Source organism: Spea bombifrons, chromosome 3, assembly GCF_027358695.1.
Source record: "Spea bombifrons isolate aSpeBom1 chromosome 3, aSpeBom1.2.pri, whole genome shotgun sequence".
Classification (NCBI taxonomy): Eukaryota; Metazoa; Chordata; class Amphibia; order Anura; family Pelobatidae; genus Spea; species Spea bombifrons.
The window spans coordinates 2,831,998-2,852,314 of NC_071089.1; the positions used below are offsets into that span (position 1 = coordinate 2,831,998).

The 20,317-nt window shown below is 44.6% G+C and overlaps 12 non-coding genes across 12 annotated transcripts; all 12 read right to left on the reverse strand.

The window, feature by feature from the left end:
• Positions 1-902: 902 nt before the first annotated feature.
• On the reverse strand, positions 903-1,017 carry LOC128488034 (U5 spliceosomal RNA). The gene has a single exon (XR_008353475.1). It is a non-coding gene; the product is annotated as a U5 spliceosomal RNA (small nuclear RNA).
• A 1,535-nt stretch (positions 1,018-2,552) lies between these two features.
• LOC128488134 (U5 spliceosomal RNA) lies at positions 2,553-2,667 on the reverse strand. Its single transcript, XR_008353571.1, has one exon. It is a non-coding gene; the product is annotated as a U5 spliceosomal RNA (small nuclear RNA).
• Positions 2,668-4,291: 1,624 nt separating this feature from the next.
• Positions 4,292-4,406, reverse strand: LOC128487876 (U5 spliceosomal RNA). Its single transcript, XR_008353323.1, has one exon. It is a non-coding gene; the product is annotated as a U5 spliceosomal RNA (small nuclear RNA).
• Positions 4,407-6,028: 1,622 nt separating this feature from the next.
• On the reverse strand, positions 6,029-6,143 carry LOC128488135 (U5 spliceosomal RNA). The gene has a single exon (XR_008353572.1). It is a non-coding gene; the product is annotated as a U5 spliceosomal RNA (small nuclear RNA).
• Positions 6,144-7,763: 1,620 nt separating this feature from the next.
• LOC128488035 (U5 spliceosomal RNA) lies at positions 7,764-7,878 on the reverse strand. The gene has a single exon (XR_008353476.1). It is a non-coding gene; the product is annotated as a U5 spliceosomal RNA (small nuclear RNA).
• A 1,620-nt stretch (positions 7,879-9,498) lies between these two features.
• Positions 9,499-9,613, reverse strand: LOC128488037 (U5 spliceosomal RNA). Its single transcript, XR_008353477.1, has one exon. It is a non-coding gene; the product is annotated as a U5 spliceosomal RNA (small nuclear RNA).
• A 1,620-nt stretch (positions 9,614-11,233) lies between these two features.
• LOC128488253 (U5 spliceosomal RNA) lies at positions 11,234-11,348 on the reverse strand. Its single transcript, XR_008353683.1, has one exon. It is a non-coding gene; the product is annotated as a U5 spliceosomal RNA (small nuclear RNA).
• A 1,622-nt stretch (positions 11,349-12,970) lies between these two features.
• On the reverse strand, positions 12,971-13,085 carry LOC128488038 (U5 spliceosomal RNA). The gene has a single exon (XR_008353478.1). It is a non-coding gene; the product is annotated as a U5 spliceosomal RNA (small nuclear RNA).
• A 1,621-nt stretch (positions 13,086-14,706) lies between these two features.
• LOC128488039 (U5 spliceosomal RNA) lies at positions 14,707-14,821 on the reverse strand. The gene has a single exon (XR_008353479.1). It is a non-coding gene; the product is annotated as a U5 spliceosomal RNA (small nuclear RNA).
• A 1,623-nt stretch (positions 14,822-16,444) lies between these two features.
• LOC128488243 (U5 spliceosomal RNA) lies at positions 16,445-16,559 on the reverse strand. Its single transcript, XR_008353673.1, has one exon. It is a non-coding gene; the product is annotated as a U5 spliceosomal RNA (small nuclear RNA).
• Positions 16,560-18,179: 1,620 nt separating this feature from the next.
• LOC128488041 (U5 spliceosomal RNA) lies at positions 18,180-18,294 on the reverse strand. The gene has a single exon (XR_008353481.1). It is a non-coding gene; the product is annotated as a U5 spliceosomal RNA (small nuclear RNA).
• Positions 18,295-19,917: 1,623 nt separating this feature from the next.
• On the reverse strand, positions 19,918-20,032 carry LOC128488244 (U5 spliceosomal RNA). The gene has a single exon (XR_008353674.1). It is a non-coding gene; the product is annotated as a U5 spliceosomal RNA (small nuclear RNA).
• Positions 20,033-20,317: the final 285 nt, after the last annotated feature.

Genomic DNA, 20,317 nt, shown 5'->3' on the forward strand with positions numbered 1-20,317 from the left:
GGTTGACAGTTTAGGGTTAGGTAAGGCTTAGAATCCTTCCCCATTGTGGCGTGTTTAGCCCATCCTTTTCACAAACACCAAAAAAGCCTGATTTCCTTCAATTTCTTTTTGTCTTAAGCAGCATCGCCAGTGCCAACATTTTGCACCTAAGATTATAAAAAGTACCTAACAAAATTGTTTTTGTATTAAAACTGCGGCGGGAAGAAAACGCACAAAATCTCGGACAGTTCACCATACGGCCTTGCGACGAACGAGCAAAAGGCTCACTAACGGCAGCGCACGGACGACCGGACTCCCCAGCACCGCCACAAAGAAGGAGCGCAGCACGGCATCGGAGCGGCAAAAGTCAATCCAAACACGGCAGACTAGACACTTTGCCAAAAATGAAGTCTGCAACCTGATCTTTCCACACGCATAGAGCTTCCCAACTCGTGTCGGAAAGCTTTCAAACAAATAGCAAAAAAGCTATGATCACTGAACGTACGGAGGGCGCATTAGTCCTTTCCATGCTGAAAACCGGCCCCTTAAGCGTGTGGTGAGTACTTTTTCCAGATGTTTCACTATTGATATTTGAGGAAATGAATAATACAACTGCACATGTGAGGAACAGAGATCTCAATGTTAAACATTTAAGGACAGTTGTTTTTTTTTTTTGGTTTGTTTATTATCATAAAGAACAATTGGGAATATGCTTGAAAGCATATGTACAGGCTTATTTGCATACAGCCTGGAGGGCGTGGTCTAACTCTGCCTCGTTAAAGCATTTCTACAACCCCAAACAGTACATAGCATGACACAGGCAGGATATTTTGCGCTTCTGGATGCGACGCAGCCCTTAGCCAGGACGAAGCTTGCGACTAAAGCAAGCAATCTTTTTGATCTATCGTTAACAACAGCAAAGAAGCCCAGCAAACGCCAGGCATCAAAAAATTGATTAAGACTCATGGTCGTTCCTCCCCACGGAAATCTTTAGTAAAAGGCGAAAGATTTATTCGGTCTGAAGAGAAACCAGAGTATACCCAAGCATGCCGCAGGGCAATGGCCCGGCCACAGGCAGTGCTCCTCGAGGTTAAGGTGTGTTTAATTAATCCCACCCAGCTCTTGCCTGATCATTGGAACCTTTAACACATGCAAAACACAATTGCAAAGGGATTGGAACTATTTAATATTGGGCTGTTTTAAAGTCTTATTAAACTAACAATAAGGCGGGGCGTTTCTCGGTGCATCATGGGTATTCAAATGAGGCGGCAGCTCAAACAAACCTTCCAGCAGTCTTAGTGACTGGGGCGCGAGGTTGCTTCTTTGAAACAATGTTGTTTGCGTTAAGAAAAGAAAAGTCTTTGGGCTGTGTTACAAGGTTAGGGGTAAGGCTTCGGGATGGAATCTGATTACTACTCTTTTTTCCAATCGTGGCGTGCTGAACCCATCGGCTTCACAAATACCAAGTTGCCTGATGCTGTTTCCTTTGAAAGCAAATATATCTTTTCCACAAATCCAATCTTTCTAATTAAACCACCTTTCCAAAGTTAGCGGTTAGAAACGTTTAAGCATGGAAAGGTTTGGTGATAGAGCTTGGGTTAGGGGCGGGTTAAGCTCATGGCTTTGAAGAGGCCCAGTTACAGTTAGCGTCGGAGTACTGTTAATGGTTTACGGTTGACAGTTTAGGGTTAGGTAAGGCTTAGAATCCTTCCCCATTGTGGCGTGTTTAGCCCATCCTTTTCACAAACACCAAAAAAGCCTGATTTCCTTCAATTTCTTTTTGTCTTAAGCAGCATCGCCAGTGCCAACATTTTGCACCTAAGATTATAAAAAGTACCTAACAAAATTGTTTTTGTATTAAAACTGCGGCGGGAAGAAAACGCACAAAATCTCGGACAGTTCACCATACGGCCTTGCGACGAACGAGCAAAAGGCTCACTAACGGCAGCGCACGGACGACCGGACTCCCCAGCACCGCCACAAAGAAGGAGCGCAGCACGGCATCGGAGCGGCAAAAGTCAATCCAAACACGGCAGACTAGACACTTTGCCAAAAATGAAGTCTGCAACCTGATCTTTCCACACGCATAGAGCTTCCCAACTCGTGTCGGAAAGCTTTTAAACAAATAGCAAAAAAGCTATGATCACTGAACGTACAGAGGGCGCATTAGTCCTTTCCATGCTGAAAACCGGCCCCTTAAGCGTGTGGTGAGTACTTTTTCCAGATGTTTCACTATTGATATTTGAGGAAATGAATAATACAACTGCACATGTGAGGAACAGAGATCTCAATGTTAAACATTTAAGGACAGTTGTTTTTTTTTTTGGTTTGTTTATTATCATAAAGAACAATTGGGAATATGCTTGAAAGCATATGTACAGGCTTATTTGCATACAGCCTGGAGGGCGTGGTCTAACTCTGCCTCGTTAAAGCATTTCTACAACCCCAAACAGTACATAGCATGACACAGGCAGGATATTTTGCGCTTCTGGATGCGACACAGCCCTTAGCCAGGACGAAGCTTGCGACTAAAGCAAGCAATCTTTTTGATCTATCGTTAACAACAGCAAAGAAGCCCAGCAAACGCCAGGCATCAAAAAATTGATTAAGACTCATGGTCGTTCCTCCCCACGGAAATCTTTAGTAAAAGGCGAAAGATTTATTCAGTCTGAAGAGAAACCAGAGTATACCCAAGCATGCCGCAGGGCAACGGCCCGGCCACAGGCAGTGCTCCTCGAGGTTAAGGTGTGTTTAATTAATCCCACCCAGCTCTTGCCTGATCATTGGAACCTTTAACACATGCAAAACACAATTGCAAAGGGATTGGAACTATTTAATATTGGGCTGTTTTAAAGTCTTATTAAACTAACAATAAGGCGGGGCGTTTCTCGGTGCATCATGGGTATTCAAATGAGGCGGCAGCTCAAACAAACCTTCCAGCAGTCTTAGTGACTGGGGCGCAAGGTTGCTTCTTTGAAACAATGTTGTCTGCGTTAAGAAAAGAAAAGCTGAAGATTGTAACTCCCCCACCGCTTACCTACGGGGGTCCGCAACTTCCCCTTCTGCTGCAGCCACCAGAAGTTCCTGGCACACATTCTTTGGGCTGTGTTACAAGGTTAGGGGTAAGGCTTCGGGATGGAATCTGATTACTACTCTTTTTTCCAATCGTGGCGTGCTGAACCCATCGGCTTCACAAATACCAAGTTGCCTGATGCTGTTTCCTTTGAAAGCAAATATATCTTTTCCACAAATCCAATCTTTCTAATTAAACCACCTTTCCAAAGTTAGCGGTTAGAAACGTTTAAGCATGGAAAGGTTTGGTGATAGAGCTTGGGTTAGGGGCGGGTTAAGCTCATGGCTTTGAAGAGGCCCAGTTACAGTTAGCGTCGGAGTACTGTTAATGGTTTACGGTTGACAGTTTAGGGTTAGGTAAGGCTTAGAATCCTTCCCCATTGTGGCGTGTTTAGCCCATCCTTTTCACAAACACCAAAAAAGCCTGATTTCCTTCAATTTCTTTTTGTCTTAAGCAGCATCGCCAGTGCCAACATTTTGCACCTAAGATTATAAAAAGTACCTAACAAAATTGTTTTTGTATTAAAACTGCGGCGGGAAGAAAACGCACAAAATCTCGGACAGTTCACCATACGGCCTTGCGACGAACGAGCAAAAGGCTCACTAACGGCAGCGCACGGACGACCGGACTCCCCAGCACCGCCACAAAGAAGGAGCGCAGCACGGCATCGGAGCGGCAAAAGTCAATCCAAACACGGCAGACTAGACACTTTGCCAAAAATGAAGTCTGCAACCTGATCTTTCCACACGCATAGAGCTTCCCAACTCGTGTCGGAAAGCTTTTAAACAAATAGCAAAAAAGCTATGATCACTGAACGTACAGAGGGCGCATTAGTCCTTTCCATGCTGAAAACCGGCCCCTTAAGCGTGTGGTGAGTACTTTTTCCAGATGTTTCACTATTGATATTTGAGGAAATGAATAATACAACTGCACATGTGAGGAACAGAGATCTCAATGTTAAACATTTAAGGACAGTTGTTTTTTTTTTTTGGTTTGTTTATTATCATAAAGAACAATTGGGAATATGCTTGAAAGCATATGTACAGGCTTATTTGCATACAGTCTGGAGGGCGTGGTCTAACTCTGCCTCGTTAAAGCATTTCTACAACCCCAAACAGTACATAGCATGACACAGGCAGGATATTTTTGCGCTTCTGGATGCGACGCAGCCCTTAGCCAGGGCGAAGCTTGCGACTAAAGCAAGCAATCTTTTTGATCTATCGTTAACAACAGCAAAGAAGCCCAGCAAACGCCAGGCATCAAAAAATTGATTAAGACTCATGGTTGTTCCTCCCCACGGAAATCTTTAGTAAAAGGCGAAAGATTTATTCGGTCTGAAGAGAAACCAGAGTATACCCAAGCATGCCGCAGGGCAACGGCCCGGCCACAGGCAGTGCTCCTCGAGGTTAAGGTGTGTTTAATTAATCCCACCCAGCTCTTGCCTGATCATTGGAACCTTTAACACATGCAAAACACAATTGCAAAGGGATTGGAACTATTCAATATTGGGCTGTTTTAAAGTCTTATTAAACTAACAATAAGGCGGGGCGTTTCTCGGTGCATCATGGGTATTCAAATGAGGCGGCAGCTCAAACAAACCTTCCAGCAGTCTTAGTGACTGGGGCGCGAGGTTGCTTCTTTGAAACAATGTTGTTTGCGTTAAGAAAAGAAAAGCTGAAGATTGTAACTCCCCCACCGCTTACCTACGGGGGTCCGCAACTTCCCCTTCTGCTGCAGCCACCAGAAGTTCCTGGCACACAGTCTTTGGGCTGTGTTACAAGGTTAGGGGTAAGGCTTCGGGATGGAATCTGATTACTACTCTTTTTTCCAATCGTGGCGTGCTGAACCCATCGGCTTCACAAATACCAAGTTGCCTGATGCTGTTTCCTTTGAAAGCAAATATATCTTTTCCACAAATCCAATCTTTCTAATTAAACCACCTTTCCAAAGTTAGCGGTTAGAAACGTTTAAGCATGGAAAGGTTTGGTGATAGAGCTTGGGTTAGGGGCGGGTTAAGCTCATGGCTTTGAAGAGGCCCAGTTACAGTTAGCGTCGGAGTACTGTTAATGGTTTACGGTTGACAGTTTAGGGTTAGGTAAGGCTTAGAATCCTTCCCCATTGTGGCGTGTTTAGCCCATCCTTTTCACAAACACCAAAAAAGCCTGATTTCCTTCAATTTCTTTTTGTCTTAAGCAGCATCGCCAGTGCCAACATTTTGCACCTAAGATTATAAAAAGTACCTAACAAAATTGTTTTTGTATTAAAACTGCGGCGGGAAGAAAACGCACAAAATCTCGGACAGTTCACCATACGGCCTTGCGACGAACGAGCAAAAGGCTCACTAACGGCAGCGCACGGACGACCGGACTCCCCAGCACCGCCACAAAGAAGGAGCGCAGCACGGCATCGGAGCGGCAAAAGTCAATCCAAACACGGCAGACTAGACACTTTGCCAAAAATGAAGTCTGCAACCTGATCTTTCCACACGCATAGAGCTTCCCAACTCGTGTCGGAAAGCTTTTAAACAAATAGCAAAAAAGCTATGATCACTGAACGTACAGAGGGCGCATTAGTCCTTTCCATGCTGAAAACCGGCCCCTTAAGCGTGTGGTGAGTACTTTTTCCAGATGTTTCACTATTGATATTTGAGGAAATGAATAATACAACTGCACATGTGAGGAACAGAGATCTCAATGTTAAACATTTAAGGACAGTTGTTTTTTTTTTTGGTTTGTTTATTATCATAAAGAACAATTGGGAATATGCTTGAAAGCATATGTACAGGCTTATTTGCATACAGCCTGGAGGGCGTGGTCTAACTCTGCCTCGTTAAAGCATTTCTACAACCCCAAACAGTACATAGCATGACACAGGCAGGATATTTTGCGCTTCTGGATGCGACACAGCCCTTAGCCAGGACGAAGCTTGCGACTAAAGCAAGCAATCTTTTTGATCTATCGTTAACAACAGCAAAGAAGCCCAGCAAACGCCAGGCATCAAAAAATTGATTAAGACTCATGGTCGTTCCTCCCCACGGAAATCTTTAGTAAAAGGCGAAAGATTTATTCAGTCTGAAGAGAAACCAGAGTATACCCAAGCATGCCGCAGGGCAACGGCCCGGCCACAGGCAGTGCTCCTCGAGGTTAAGGTGTGTTTAATTAATCCCACCCAGCTCTTGCCTGATCATTGGAACCTTTAACACATGCAAAACACAATTGCAAAGGGATTGGAACTATTTAATATTGGGCTGTTTTAAAGTCTTATTAAACTAACAATAAGGCGGGGCGTTTCTCGGTGCATCATGGGTATTCAAATGAGGCGGCAGCTCAAACAAACCTTCCAGCAGTCTTAGTGACTGGGGCGCAAGGTTGCTTCTTTGAAACAATGTTGTCTGCGTTAAGAAAAGAAAAGCTGAAGATTGTAACTCCCCCACCGCTTACCTACGGGGGTCCGCAACTTCCCCTTCTGCTGCAGCCACCAGAAGTTCCTGGCACACATTCTTTGGGCTGTGTTACAAGGTTAGGGGTAAGGCTTCGGGATGGAATCTGATTACTACTCTTTTTTCCAATCGTGGCGTGCTGAACCCATCGGCTTCACAAATACCAAGTTGCCTGATGCTGTTTCCTTTGAAAGCAAATATATCTTTTCCACAAATCCAATCTTTCTAATTAAACCACCTTTCCAAAGTTAGCGGTTAGAAACGTTTAAGCATGGAAAGGTTTGGTGATAGAGCTTGGGTTAGGGGCGGGTTAAGCTCATGGCTTTGAAGAGGCCCAGTTACAGTTAGCGTCGGAGTACTGTTAATGGTTTACGGTTGACAGTTTAGGGTTAGGTAAGGCTTAGAATCCTTCCCCATTGTGGCGTGTTTAGCCCATCCTTTTCACAAACACCAAAAAAGCCTGATTTCCTTCAATTTCTTTTTGTCTTAAGCAGCATCGCCAGTGCCAACATTTTGCACCTAAGATTATAAAAAGTACCTAACAAAATTGTTTTTGTATTAAAACTGCGGCGGGAAGAAAACGCACAAAATCTCGGACAGTTCACCATACGGCCTTGCGACGAACGAGCAAAAGGCTCACTAACGGCAGCGCACGGACGACCGGACTCCCCAGCACCGCCACAAAGAAGGAGCGCAGCACGGCATCGGAGCGGCAAAAGTCAATCCAAACACGGCAGACTAGACACTTTGCCAAAAATGAAGTCTGCAACCTGATCTTTCCACACACATAGAGCTTCCCAACTCGTGTCGGAAAGCTTTTAAACAAATAGCAAAAAAGCTATGATCACTGAACGTACAGAGGGCGCATTAGTCCTTTCCATGCTGAAAACCGGCCCCTTAAGCGTGTGGTGAGTACTTTTTCCAGATGTTTCACTATTGATATTTGAGGAAATGAATAATACGACTGCACATGTGAGGAACAGAGATCTCAATGTTAAACATTTAAGGACAGTTTTTTTTTTTTGGTTTGTTTATTATCATAAAGAACAATTGGGAATATGCTTGAAAGCATATGTACAGGCTTATTTGCATACAGTCTGGAGGGCGTGGTCTACCTCTGCCTCGTTAAAGCATTTCTACAACCCCAAACAGTACATAGCATGACACAGGCAGGATATTTTGCGCTTCTGGATGCGACGCAGCCCTTAGCCAGGACGAAGCTTGCGACTAAAGCAAGCAATCTTTTTGATCTATCGTTAACAACTGCAAAGAAGCCCAGCAAACGCCAGGCATCAAAAAATTGATTAAGACTCATGGTCGTTCCTCCCCACGGAAATCTTTAGTAAAAGGCGAAAGATTTATTCGGTCTGAAGAGAAACCAGAGTATACCCAAGCATGCCGCAGGGCAACGGCCCGGCCACAGGCAGTGCTCCTCGAGGTTAAGGTGTGTTTAATTAATCCCACCCAGCTCTTGCCTGATCATTGGAACCTTTAACACATGCAAAACACAATTGCAAAGGGATTGGAACTATTTAATATTGGGCTGTTTTAAAGTCTTATTAAACTAACAATAAGGCGGGGCGTTTCTCGGTGCATCATGGGTATTCAAATGAGGCGGCAGCTCAAACAAACCTTCCAGCAGTCTTAGTGACTGGGGCGCGAGGTTGCTTCTTTGAAACAATGTTGTTTGCGTTAAGAAAAGAAAAGCTGAAGATTGTAACTCCCCCACCGCTTACCTACGGGGGTCCGCAACTTCCCCTTCTGCTGCAGCCACCAGAAGTTCCTGGCACACATTCTTTGGGCTGCGTTACAAGGTTAGGGGTAAGGCTTCGGGATGGAATCTGATTACTACTCTTTTTTCCAATCGTGGCGTGCTGAACCCATCGGCTTCACAAATACCAAGTTGCCTGATGCTGTTTCCTTTGAAAGCAAATATATCTTTTCCACAAATCCAATCTTTCTTATTAAACCACCTTTCCAAAGTTAGCGGTTAGAAACGTTTAAGCATGGAAAGGTTTGGTGATAGAGCTTGGGTTAGGGGCGGGTTAAGCTCATGGCTTTGAAGAGGCCCAGTTACAGTTAGCGTCGGAGTACTGTTAATGGTTTACGGTTGACAGTTTAGGGTTAGGTAAGGCTTAGAATCCTTCCCCATTGTGGCGTGTTTAGCCCATCCTTTTCACAAACACCAAAAAAGCCTGATTTCCTTCAATTTCTTTTTGTCTTAAGCAGCATCGCCAGTGCCAACATTTTGCACCTAAGATTATAAAAAGTACCTAACAAAATTGTTTTTGTATTAAAACTGCGGCGGGAAGAAAACGCACAAAATCTCGGACAGTTCACCATACGGCCTTGCGACGAACGAGCAAAAGGCTCACTAACGGCAGCGCACGGACGACCGGACTCCCCAGCACCGCCACAAAGAAGGAGCGCAGCACGGCATCGGAGCGGCAAAAGTCAATCCAAACACGGCAGACTAGACACTTTGCCAAAAATGAAGTCTGCAACCTGATCTTTCCACACACATAGAGCTTCCCAACTCGTGTCGGAAAGCTTTTAAACAAATAGCAAAAAAGCTATGATCACTGAACGTACAGAGGGCGCATTAGTCCTTTCCATGCTGAAAACCGGCCCCTTAAGCGTGTGGTGAGTACTTTTTCCAGATGTTTCACTATTGATATTTGAGGAAATGAATAATACGACTGCACATGTGAGGAACAGAGATCTCAATGTTAAACATTTAAGGACAGTTTTTTTTTTTTGGTTTGTTTATTATCATAAAGAACAATTGGGAATATGCTTGAAAGCATATGTACAGGCTTATTTGCATACAGTCTGGAGGGCGTGGTCTACCTCTGCCTCGTTAAAGCATTTCTACAACCCCAAACAGTACATAGCATGACACAGGCAGGATATTTTGCGCTTCTGGATGCGACGCAGCCCTTAGCCAGGACGAAGCTTGCGACTAAAGCAAGCAATCTTTTTGATCTATCGTTAACAACTGCAAAGAAGCCCAGCAAACGCCAGGCATCAAAAAATTGATTAAGACTCATGGTCGTTCCTCCCCACGGAAATCTTTAGTAAAAGGCGAAAGATTTATTCGGTCTGAAGAGAAACCAGAGTATACCCAAGCATGCCGCAGGGCAACGGCCCGGCCACAGGCAGTGCTCCTCGAGGTTAAGGTGTGTTTAATTAATCCCACCCAGCTCTTGCCTGATCATTGGAACCTTTAACACATGCAAAACACAATTGCAAAGGGATTGGAACTATTTAATATTGGGCTGTTTTAAAGTCTTATTAAACTAACAATAAGGCGGGGCGTTTCTCGGTGCATCATGGGTATTCAAATGAGGCGGCAGCTCAAACAAACCTTCCAGCAGTCTTAGTGACTGGGGCGCGAGGTTGCTTCTTTGAAACAATGTTGTTTGCGTTAAGAAAAGAAAAGCTGAAGATTGTAACTCCCCCACCGCTTACCTACGGGGGTCCGCAACTTCCCCTTCTGCTGCAGCCACCAGAAGTTCCTGGCACACATTCTTTGGGCTGCGTTACAAGGTTAGGGGTAAGGCTTCGGGATGGAATCTGATTACTACTCTTTTTTCCAATCGTGGCGTGCTGAACCCATCGGCTTCACAAATACCAAGTTGCCTGATGCTGTTTCCTTTGAAAGCAAATATATCTTTTCCACAAATCCAATCTTTCTTATTAAACCACCTTTCCAAAGTTAGCGGTTAGAAACGTTTAAGCATGGAAAGGTTTGGTGATAGAGCTTGGGTTAGGGGCGGGTTAAGCTCATGGCTTTGAAGAGGCCCAGTTACAGTTAGCGTCGGAGTACTGTTAATGGTTTACGGTTGACAGTTTAGGGTTAGGTAAGGCTTAGAATCCTTCCCCATTGTGGCGTGTTTAGCCCATCCTTTTCACAAACACCAAAAAAGCCTGATTTCCTTCAATTTCTTTTTGTCTTAAGCAGCATCGCCAGTGCCAACATTTTGCACCTAAGATTATAAAAAGTACCTAACAAAATTGTTTTTGTATTAAAACTGCGGCGGGAAGAAAACGCACAAAATCTCGGACAGTTCACCATACGGCCTTGCGACGAACGAGCAAAAGGCTCACTAAGGGCAGCGCACGGACGACCGGACTCCCCAGCACCGCCACAAAGAAGGAGCGCAGCGCGGCATCGGAGCGGCAAAAGTCAATCCAAACACGGCAGACTAGACACTTTGCCAAAAATGAAGTCTGCAACCTGATCTTTCCACACGCATAGAGCTTCCCAACTCGTGTCGGAAAGCTTTTAAACAAATAGCAAAAAAGCTATGATCACTGAACGTACAGAGGGCGCATTAGTCCTTTCCATGCTGAAAACCGGCCCCTTAAGCGTGTGGTGAGTACTTTTTCCAGATGTTTCACTATTGATATTTGAGGAAATGAATAATACGACTGCACATGTGAGGAACAGAGATCTCAATGTTAAACATTTAAGGACAGTTTTTTTTTTTTGGTTTGTTTATTATCATAAAGAACAATTGGGAATATGCTTGAAAGCATATGTACAGGCTTATTTGCATACAGTCTGGAGGGCGTGGTCTACCTCTGCCTCGTTAAAGCATTTCTACAACCCCAAACAGTACATAGCATGACACAGGCAGGATATTTTGCGCTTCTGGATGCGACGCAGCCCTTAGCCAGGACGAAGCTTGCGACTAAAGCAAGCAATCTTTTTGATCTATCGTTAACAACAGCAAAGAAGCCCAGCAAACGCCAAGCATCAAAAAATTGATTAAGACTCATGGTCGTTCCTCCCCAGGGAAATCTTTAGTAAAAGGCGAAAGACTTATTCGGTCTGAAGAGAAACCAGAGTATACCCAAGCATGCCGCAGGGCAACGGCCCGGCCACAGGCAGTGCTCCTCGAGGTTAAGGTGTGTTTAATTAATCCCACCCAGCTCTTGCCTGATCATTGGAACCTTTAACACATGCAAAACACAATTGCAAAGGGATTGGAACTATTTAATATTGGGCTGTTTTAAAGTCTTATTAAACTAACAATAAGGCGGGGCGTTTCTCGGTGCATCATGGGTATTCAAATGAGGCGGCAGCTCAAACAAACCTTCCAGCAGTCTTAGTGACTGGGGCGCGAGGTTGCTTCTTTGAAACAATGTTGTTTGCGTTAAGAAAAGAAAAGCTGAAGATTGTAACTCCCCCACCGCTTACCTACGGGGTCCGCAACTTCCCCTTCTGCTGCAGCCACCAGAAGTTCCTGGCACACATTCTTTGGGCTGCGTTTCAAGGTTAGGGGTAAGGCTTCGGGATGGAATCTGATTACTACTCTTTTTTCCAATCGTGGCGTGCTGAACCCATCGGCTTCACAAATACCAAGTTGCCTGATGCTGTTTCCTTTGAAAGCAAATATATCTTTTCCACAAATCCAATCTTTCTTATTAAACCACCTTTCCAAAGTTAGCGGTTAGAAACGTTTAAGCATGGAAAGGTTTGGTGATAGAGCTTGGGTTAGGGGCGGGTTAAGCTCATGGCTTTGAAGAGGCCCAGTTACAGTTAGCGTCGGAGTACTGTTAATGGTTTACGGTTGACAGTTTAGGGTTAGGTAAGGCTTAGAATCCTTCCCCATTGTGGCGTGTTTAGCCCATCCTTTTCACAAACACCAAAAAAGCCTGATTTCCTTCAATTTCTTTTTGTCTTAAGCAGCATCACCAGTGCCAACATTTTGCACCTAAGATTATAAAAAGTACCTAACAAAATTGTTTTTGTATTAAAACTGCGGCGGGAAGAAAACGCACAAAATCTCGGACAGTTCACCATACGGCCTTGCGACGAACGAGCAAAAGGCTCACTAACGGCAGCGCACGGACGACCGGACTCCCCAGCACCGCCACAAAGAAGGAGCGCAGCACGGCATCGGAGCGGCAAAAGTCAATCCAAACACGGCAGACTAGACACTTTGCCAAAAATGAAGTCTGCAACCTGATCTTTCCACACGCATAGAGCTTCCCAATTCGTGTCGGAAAGCTTTTAAACAAATAGCAAAAAAGCTATGATCACTGAACGTACAGAGGGCGCATTAGTCCTTTCCATGCTGAAAACCGGCCCCTTAAGCGTGTGGTGAGTACTTTTTCCAGATGTTTCACTATTGATATTTGAGGAAATGAATAATACAACTGCACATGTAAGGAACAGAGATCTCAATGTTAAACATTTAAGGACAGTTGGTTTTTTTTTTTGGTTTGTTTATTATCATAAAGAACAATTGGGAATATGCTTGAAAGCATATGTACAGGCTTATTTGCATACAGTCTGGAGGGCGTGGTCTAACTCTGCCTCGTTAAAGCATTTCTACAACCCCAAACAGTACATAGCATGACACAGGCAGGATATTTTGCGCTTCTGGATGCGACGCAGCCCTTAGCCAGGACGAAGCTTGCGACTAAAGCAAGCAATCTTTTTGATCTATCGTTAACAACAGCAAAGAAGCCCAGCAAACGCCAGGCATCAAAAAATTGATTAAGACTCATGGTCGTTCCTCCCCACGGAAATCTTTAGTAAAAGGCGAAAGATTTATTCGGTCTGAAGAGAAACCAGAGTATACCCAAGCATGCCGCAGGGCAACGGCCCGGCCACAGGCAGTGCTCCTCGAGGTTAAGGTGTGTTTAATTAATCCCACCCAGCTCTTGCCTGATCATTGGAACCTTTAACACATGCAAAACACAATTGCAAAGGGATTGGAACTATTTAATATTGGGCTGTTTTAAAGTCTTATTAAACTAACAATAAGGCGGGGCGTTTCTCGGTGCATCATGGGTATTCAAATGAGGCGGCAGCTCAAACAAACCTTCCAGCAGTCTTAGTGACTGGGGCGCGAGGTTGCTTCTTTGAAACAATGTTGTCTGCGTTAAGAAAAGAAAAGCTGAAGATTGTAACTCCCCCACCGCTTACCTACGGGGGTCCGCAACTTCCCCTTCTGCTGCAGCCACCAGAAGTTCCTGGCACACATTCTTTGGGCTGTGTTACAAGGTTAGGGGTAAGGCTTCGGGATGGAATCTGATTACTACTCTTTTTTCCAATCGTGGCGTGCTGAACCCATCGGCTTCACAAATACCAAGTTGCCTGATGCTGTTTCCTTTGAAAGCAAATATATCTTTTCCACAAATCCAATCTTTCTAATTAAACCACCTTTCCAAAGTTAGCGGTTAGAAACGTTTAAGCATGGAAAGGTTTGGTGATAGAGCTTGGGTTAGGGGCGGGTTAAGCTCATGGCTTTGAAGAGGCCCAGTTACAGTTAGCGTCGGAGTACTGTTAATGGTTTACGGTTGACAGTTTAGGGTTAGGTAAGGCTTAGAATCCTTCCCCATTGTGGCGTGTTTAGCCCATCCTTTTCACAAACACCAAAAAAGCCTGATTTCCTTCAATTTCTTTTTGTCTTAAGCAGCATCGCCAGTGCCAACATTTTGCACCTAAGATTATAAAAAGTACCTAACAAAATTGTTTTTGTATTAAAACTGCGGCGGGAAGAAAACGCACAAAATCTCGGACAGTTCACCATACAGCCTTGCGACGAACGAGCAAAAGGCTCACTAACGGCAGCGCACGGACGACCGGACTCCCCAGAACCGCCACAAAGAAGGAGCGCAGCGCGGCATCGGAGCGGCAAAAGTCAATCCAAACACGGCAGACTAGATACTTTGCCAAAAATGAAGTCTGCAACCTGATCTTTCCACACGCATAGAGCTTCCCAACTCGTGTCGGAAAGCTTTTAAACAAATAGCAAAAAAAGCTATGATCACTGAACGTACAGAGGGCGCATTAGTCCTTTCCATGCTGAAAACCGGCCCCTTAAGCGTGTGGTGAGTACTTTTTCCAGATGTTTCACTATTGATATTTGAGGAAATGAATAATACAACTGCACATGTGAGGAACAGAGATCTCAATGTTAAACATTTAAGGACAGTTTTTTTTTTTTGGTTTGTTTATTATCATAAAGAACAATTGGGAATATGCTTGAAAGCATATGTACAGGCTTATTTGCATACAGTCTGGAGGGCGTGGTCTACCTCTGCCTCGTTAAAGCATTTCTACAACCCCAAACAGTACATAGCATGACACAGGCAGGATATTTTGCGCTTCTGGATGCGACGCAGCCCTTAGCCAGGACGAAGCTTGCGACTAAAGCAAGCAATCTTTTTGATCTATCGTTAACAACTGCAAAGAAGCCCAGCAAACGCCAGGCATCAAAAAATTGATTAAGACTCATGGTCGTTCCTCCCCACGGAAATCTTTAGTAAAAGGCGAAAGATTTATTCGGTCTGAAGAGAAACCAGAGTATACCCAAGCATGCCGCAGGGCAACGGCCCGGCCACAGGCAGTGCTCCTCGAGGTTAAGGTGTGTTTAATTAATCCCACCCAGCTCTTGCCTGATCATTGGAACCTTTAACACATGCAAAACACAATTGCAAAGGGATTGGAACTATTTGATATTGGGCTGTTTTAAAGTCTTATTAAACTAACAATAAGGCGGGGCGTTTCTCGGTGCATCATGGGTATTCAAATGAGGCGGCAGCTCAAACAAACCTTCCAGCAGTCTTAGTGACTGGGGCGCGAGGTTGCTTCTTTGAAACAATGTTGTTTGCGTTAAGAAAAGAAAAGCTGAAGATTGTAACTCCCCCACCGCTTACCTACGGGGGTCCGCAACTTCCCCTTCTGCTGCAGCCACCAGAAGTTCCTGGCACACATTCTTTGGGCTGTGTTACAAGGTTAGGGGTAAGGCTTCGGGATGGAATCTGATTACTACTCTTTTTTCCAATCGTGGCGTGCTGAACCCATCGGCTTCACAAATACCAAGTTGCCTGATGCTGTTTCCTTTGAAAGCAAATATATCTTTTCCACAAATCCAATCTTTCTAATTAAACCACCTTTCCAAAGTTAGCGGTTAGAAACGTTTAAGCATGGAAAGGTTTGGTGATAGAGCTTGGGTTAGGGGCGGGTTAAGCTCATGGCTTTGAAGAGGCCCAGTTACAGTTAGCGTCGGAGTACTGTTAATGGTTTACGGTTGACAGTTTAGGGTTAGGTAAGGCTTAGAATCCTTCCCCATTGTGGCGTGTTTAGCCCATCCTTTTCACAAACACCAAAAAAGCCTGATTTCCTTCAATTTCTTTTTGTCTTAAGCAGCATCGCCAGTGCCAACATTTTGCACCTAAGATTATAAAAAGTACCTAACAAAATTGTTTTTGTATTAAAACTGCGGCGGGAAGAAAACGCACAAAATCTCGGACAGTTCACCATACGGCCTTGCGACGAACGAGCAAAAGGCTCACTAACGGCAGCGCACGGACGACCGGACTCCCCAGCACCGCCACAAAGAAGGAGCGCAGCACGGCACCGGAGCGGCAAAAGTCAATCCAAACACGGCAGACTAGACACTTTGCCAAAACTGAAGTCTGCAACCTGATCTTTCCACACGCATAGAGCTTCCCAATTCGTGTCGGAAAGCTTTTAAACAAATAGCAAAAAAGCTATGATCACTGAACGTACAGAGGGCGCATTAGTCCTTTCCATGCTGAAAACCGGCCCCTTAAGCGTGTGGTGAGTACTTTTTCCAGATGTTTCACTATTGATATTTGAGGAAATGAATAATACAACTGCACATGTAAGGAACAGAGATCTCAATGTTAAACATTTAAGGACAGTTGTTTTTTTTTTTTGGTTTGTTTATTATCATAAAGAACAATTGGGAATATGCTTGAAAGCATATGTACAGGCTTATTTGCATACAGTCTGGAGGGCGTGGTCTAACTCTGCCTCGTTAAAGCATTTCTACAACCCCAAACAGTACATAGCATGACACAGGCAGGATATTTTGCGCTTCTGGATGCGACGCAGCCCTTAGCCAGGACGAAGCTTGCAACTAAAGCAAGCAATCTTTTTGATCTATCGTTAACAACAGCAAAGAAGCCCAGCAAACGCCAGGCATCAAAAAATTGATTAAGACTCATGGTCGTTCCTCCCCACGGAAATCTTTAGTAAAAGGTGAAAGATTTATTTGGTCTGAAGAGAAACCAGAGTATACCCAAGCATGCCGCAGGGCAACGGCCCGGCCACAGGCAGTGCTCCTCGAGGTTAAGGTGTGTTTAATTAATCCCACCCAGCTCTTGCCTGATCATTGGAACCTTTAACACATGCAAAACACAATTGCAAAGGGATTGGAACTATTTAATATTGGGCTGTTTTAAAGTCTTATTAAACTAACAATAAGGCGGGGCGTTTCTCGGTGCATCATGGGTATTCAAATGAGGCGGCAGCTCAAACAAACCTTCCAGCAGTCTTAGTGACTGGGGCGCGAGGTTGCTTCTTTGAAACAATGTTGTCTGCGTTAAGAAAAGAAAAGCTGAAGATTGTAACTCCCCCACCGCTTACCTACGGGGGTCCGCAACTTCCCCTTCTGCTGCAGCCACCAGAAGTTCCTGGCACACATTCTTTGGGCTGTGTTACAAGGTTAGGGGTAAGGCTTCGGGATGGAATCTGATTACTACTCTTTTTTCCAATCGTGGCGTGCTGAACCCATCGGCTTCACAAATACCAAGTTGCCTGATGCTGTTTCCTTTGAAAGCAAATATATCTTTTCCACAAATCCAATCTTTCTAATTAAACCACCTTTCCAAAGTTAGCGGTTAGAAACGTTTAAGCATGGAAAGGTTTGGTGATAGAGCTTGGGTTAGGGGCGGGTTAAGCTCATGGCTTTGAAGAGGCCCAGTTACAGTTAGCGTCGGAGTACTGTTAATGGTTTACGGTTGACAGTTTAGGGTTAGGTAAGGCTTAGAATCCTTCCCCATTGTAGCGTGTTTAGCCCATCCTTTTCACAAACACCAAAAAAGCCTGATTTCCTTCAATTTCTTTTTGTCTTAAGCAGCATCGCCAGTGCCAACATTTTGCACCTAAGATTATAAAAAGTACCTAACAAAATTGTTTTTGTATTAAAACTGCGGCGGGAAGAAAACGCACAAAATCTCGGACAGTTCACCATACGGCCTTGCGACGAACGAGCAAAAGGCTCACTAACGGCAGCGCACGGACGACCGGACTCCCCAGCACCGCCACAAAGAAGGAGCGCAGCACGGCATCGGAGCGGCAAATGTCAATCCAAACACGGCAGACTAGACACTTTGCCAAAACTGAAGTCTGCAACCTGATCTTTCCACACGCATAGAGCTTCCCAATTCGTGTCGGAAAGCTTTTAAACAAATAGCAAAAAAGCTATGATCACTGAACGTACAGAGGGCGCATTAGTCCTTTCCATGCTGAAAACCGGCCCCTTAAGCGTGTGGTGAGTACTTTTTCCAGATGTTTCACTATTGATATTTGAGGAAATGAATAATACGACTGCACATGTGAGGAACAGAGATCTCAATGTTAAACATTTAAGGACAGTTTTTTTTTTTTGGTTTGTTTATTATCATAAAGAACAATTGGGAATATGCTTGAAAGCATATGTACAGGCTTATTTGCATACAGTCTGGAGGGCGTGGTCTACCTCTGCCTCGTTAAAGCATTTCTACAACCCCAAACAGTACATAGCATGACACAGGCAGGATATTTTGCGCTTCTGGATGCGACGCAGCCCTTAGCCAGGACGAAGCTTGCGACTAAAGCAAGCAATCTTTTTGATCTATCGTTAACAACTGCAAAGAAGCCCAGCAAACGCCAGGCATCAAAAAATTGATTAAGACTCATGGTCGTTCCTCCCCACGGAAATCTTTAGTAAAAGGCGAAAGATTTATTCGGTCTGAAGAGAAACCAGAGTATACCCAAGCATGCCGCAGGGCAACGGCCCGGCCACAGGCAGTGCTCCTCGAGGTTAAGGTGTGTTTAATTAATCCCACCCAGCTCTTGCCTGATCATTGGAACCTTTAACACATGCAAAACACAATTGCAAAGGGATTGGAACTATTTAATATTGGGCTGTTTTAAAGTCTTATTAAACTAACAATAAGGCGGGGCGTTTCTCGGTGCATCATGGGTATTCAAATGAGGCGGCAGCTCAAACAAACCTTCCAGCAGTCTTAGTGACTGGGGCGCGAGGTTGCTTCTTTGAAACAATGTTGTTTGCGTTAAGAAAAGAAAAGCTGAAGATTGTAACTCCCCCACCGCTTACCTACGGGGGTCCGCAACTTCCCCTTCTGCTGCAGCCACCAGAAGTTCCTGGCACACATTCTTTGGGCTGTGTTACAAGGTTAGGGGTAAGGCTTCGGGATGAAATCTGATTACTACTCTTTTTTCCAATCGTGGCGTGCTGAACCCATCGGCTTCACAAATACCAAGTTGCCTGATGCTGTTTCCTTTGAAAGCAAATATATCTTTTCCACAAATCCAATCTTTCTAATTAAACCACCTTTCCAAAGTTAGCGGTTAGAAACGTTTAAGCATGGAAAGGTTTGGTGATAGAGCTTGGGTTAGGGGCGGGTTAAGCTCATGGCTTTGAAGAGGCCCAGTTACAGTTAGCGTCGGAGTACTGTTAATGGTTTACGGTTGACAGTTTAGGGTTAGGTAAGGCTTAGAATCCTTCCCCATTGTGGCGTGTTTAGCCCATCCTTTTCACAAACACCAAAAAAGCCTGATTTCCTTCAATTTCTTTTTGTCTTAAGCAGCATCGCCAGTGCCAACATTTTGCACCTAAGATTATAAAAAGTACCTAACAAAATTGTTTTTGTATTAAAACTGCGGCGGGAAGAAAACGCACAAAATCTCGGACAGTTCACCATACGGCCTTGCGACGAACGAGCAAAAGGCTCACTAACGGCAGCGCACGGACGACCGGACTCCCCAGCACCGCCACAAAGAAGGAGCGCAGCACGGCACCGGAGCGGCAAAAGTCAATCCAAACACGGCAGACTAGACACTTTGCCAAAACTGAAGTCTGCAACCTGATCTTTCCACACGCATAGAGCTTCCCAATTCGTGTCGGAAAGCTTTTAAACAAATAGCAAAAAAGCTATGATCACTGAACGTACAGAGGGCGCATTAGTCCTTTCCATGCTGAAAACCGGCCCCTTAAGCGTGTGGTGAGTACTTTTTCCAGATGTTTCACTATTGATATTTGAGGAAATGAATAATACAACTGCACATGTAAGGAACAGAGATCTCAATGTTAAACATTTAAGGACAGTTGTTTTTTTTTTTTGGTTTGTTTATTATCATAAAGAACAATTGGGAATATGCTTGAAAGCATATGTACAGGCTTATTTGCATACAGTCTGGAGGGCGTGGTCTAACTCTGCCTCGTTAAAGCATTTCTACAACCCCAAACAGTACATAGCATGACACAGGCAGGATATTTTGCGCTTCTGGATGCGACGCAGCCCTTAGCCAGGACGAAGCTTGCGACTAAAGCAAGCAATCTTTTTGATCTATCGTTAACAACAGCAAAGAAGCCCAGCAAACGCCAGGCATCAAAAAATTGATTAAGACTCATGGTCGTTCCTCCCCACGGAAATCTTTAGTAAAAGGTGAAAGATTTATTTGGTCTGAAGAGAAACCAGAGTATACCCAAGCATGCCGCAGGGCAACGGCCCGGCCACAGGCAGTGCTCCTCGAGGTTAAGGTGTGTTTAATTAATCCCACCCAGCTCTTGCCTGATCATTGGAACCTTTAACACATGCAAAACACAATTGCAAAGGGATTGGAACTATTTAATATTGGGCTGTTTTAAAGTCTTATTAAACTAACAATAAGGCGGGGCGTTTCTCGGTGCATCATGGGTATTCAAATGAGGCGGCAGCTCAAACAAACCTTCCAGCAGTCTTAGTGACTGGGGCGCGAGGTTGCTTCT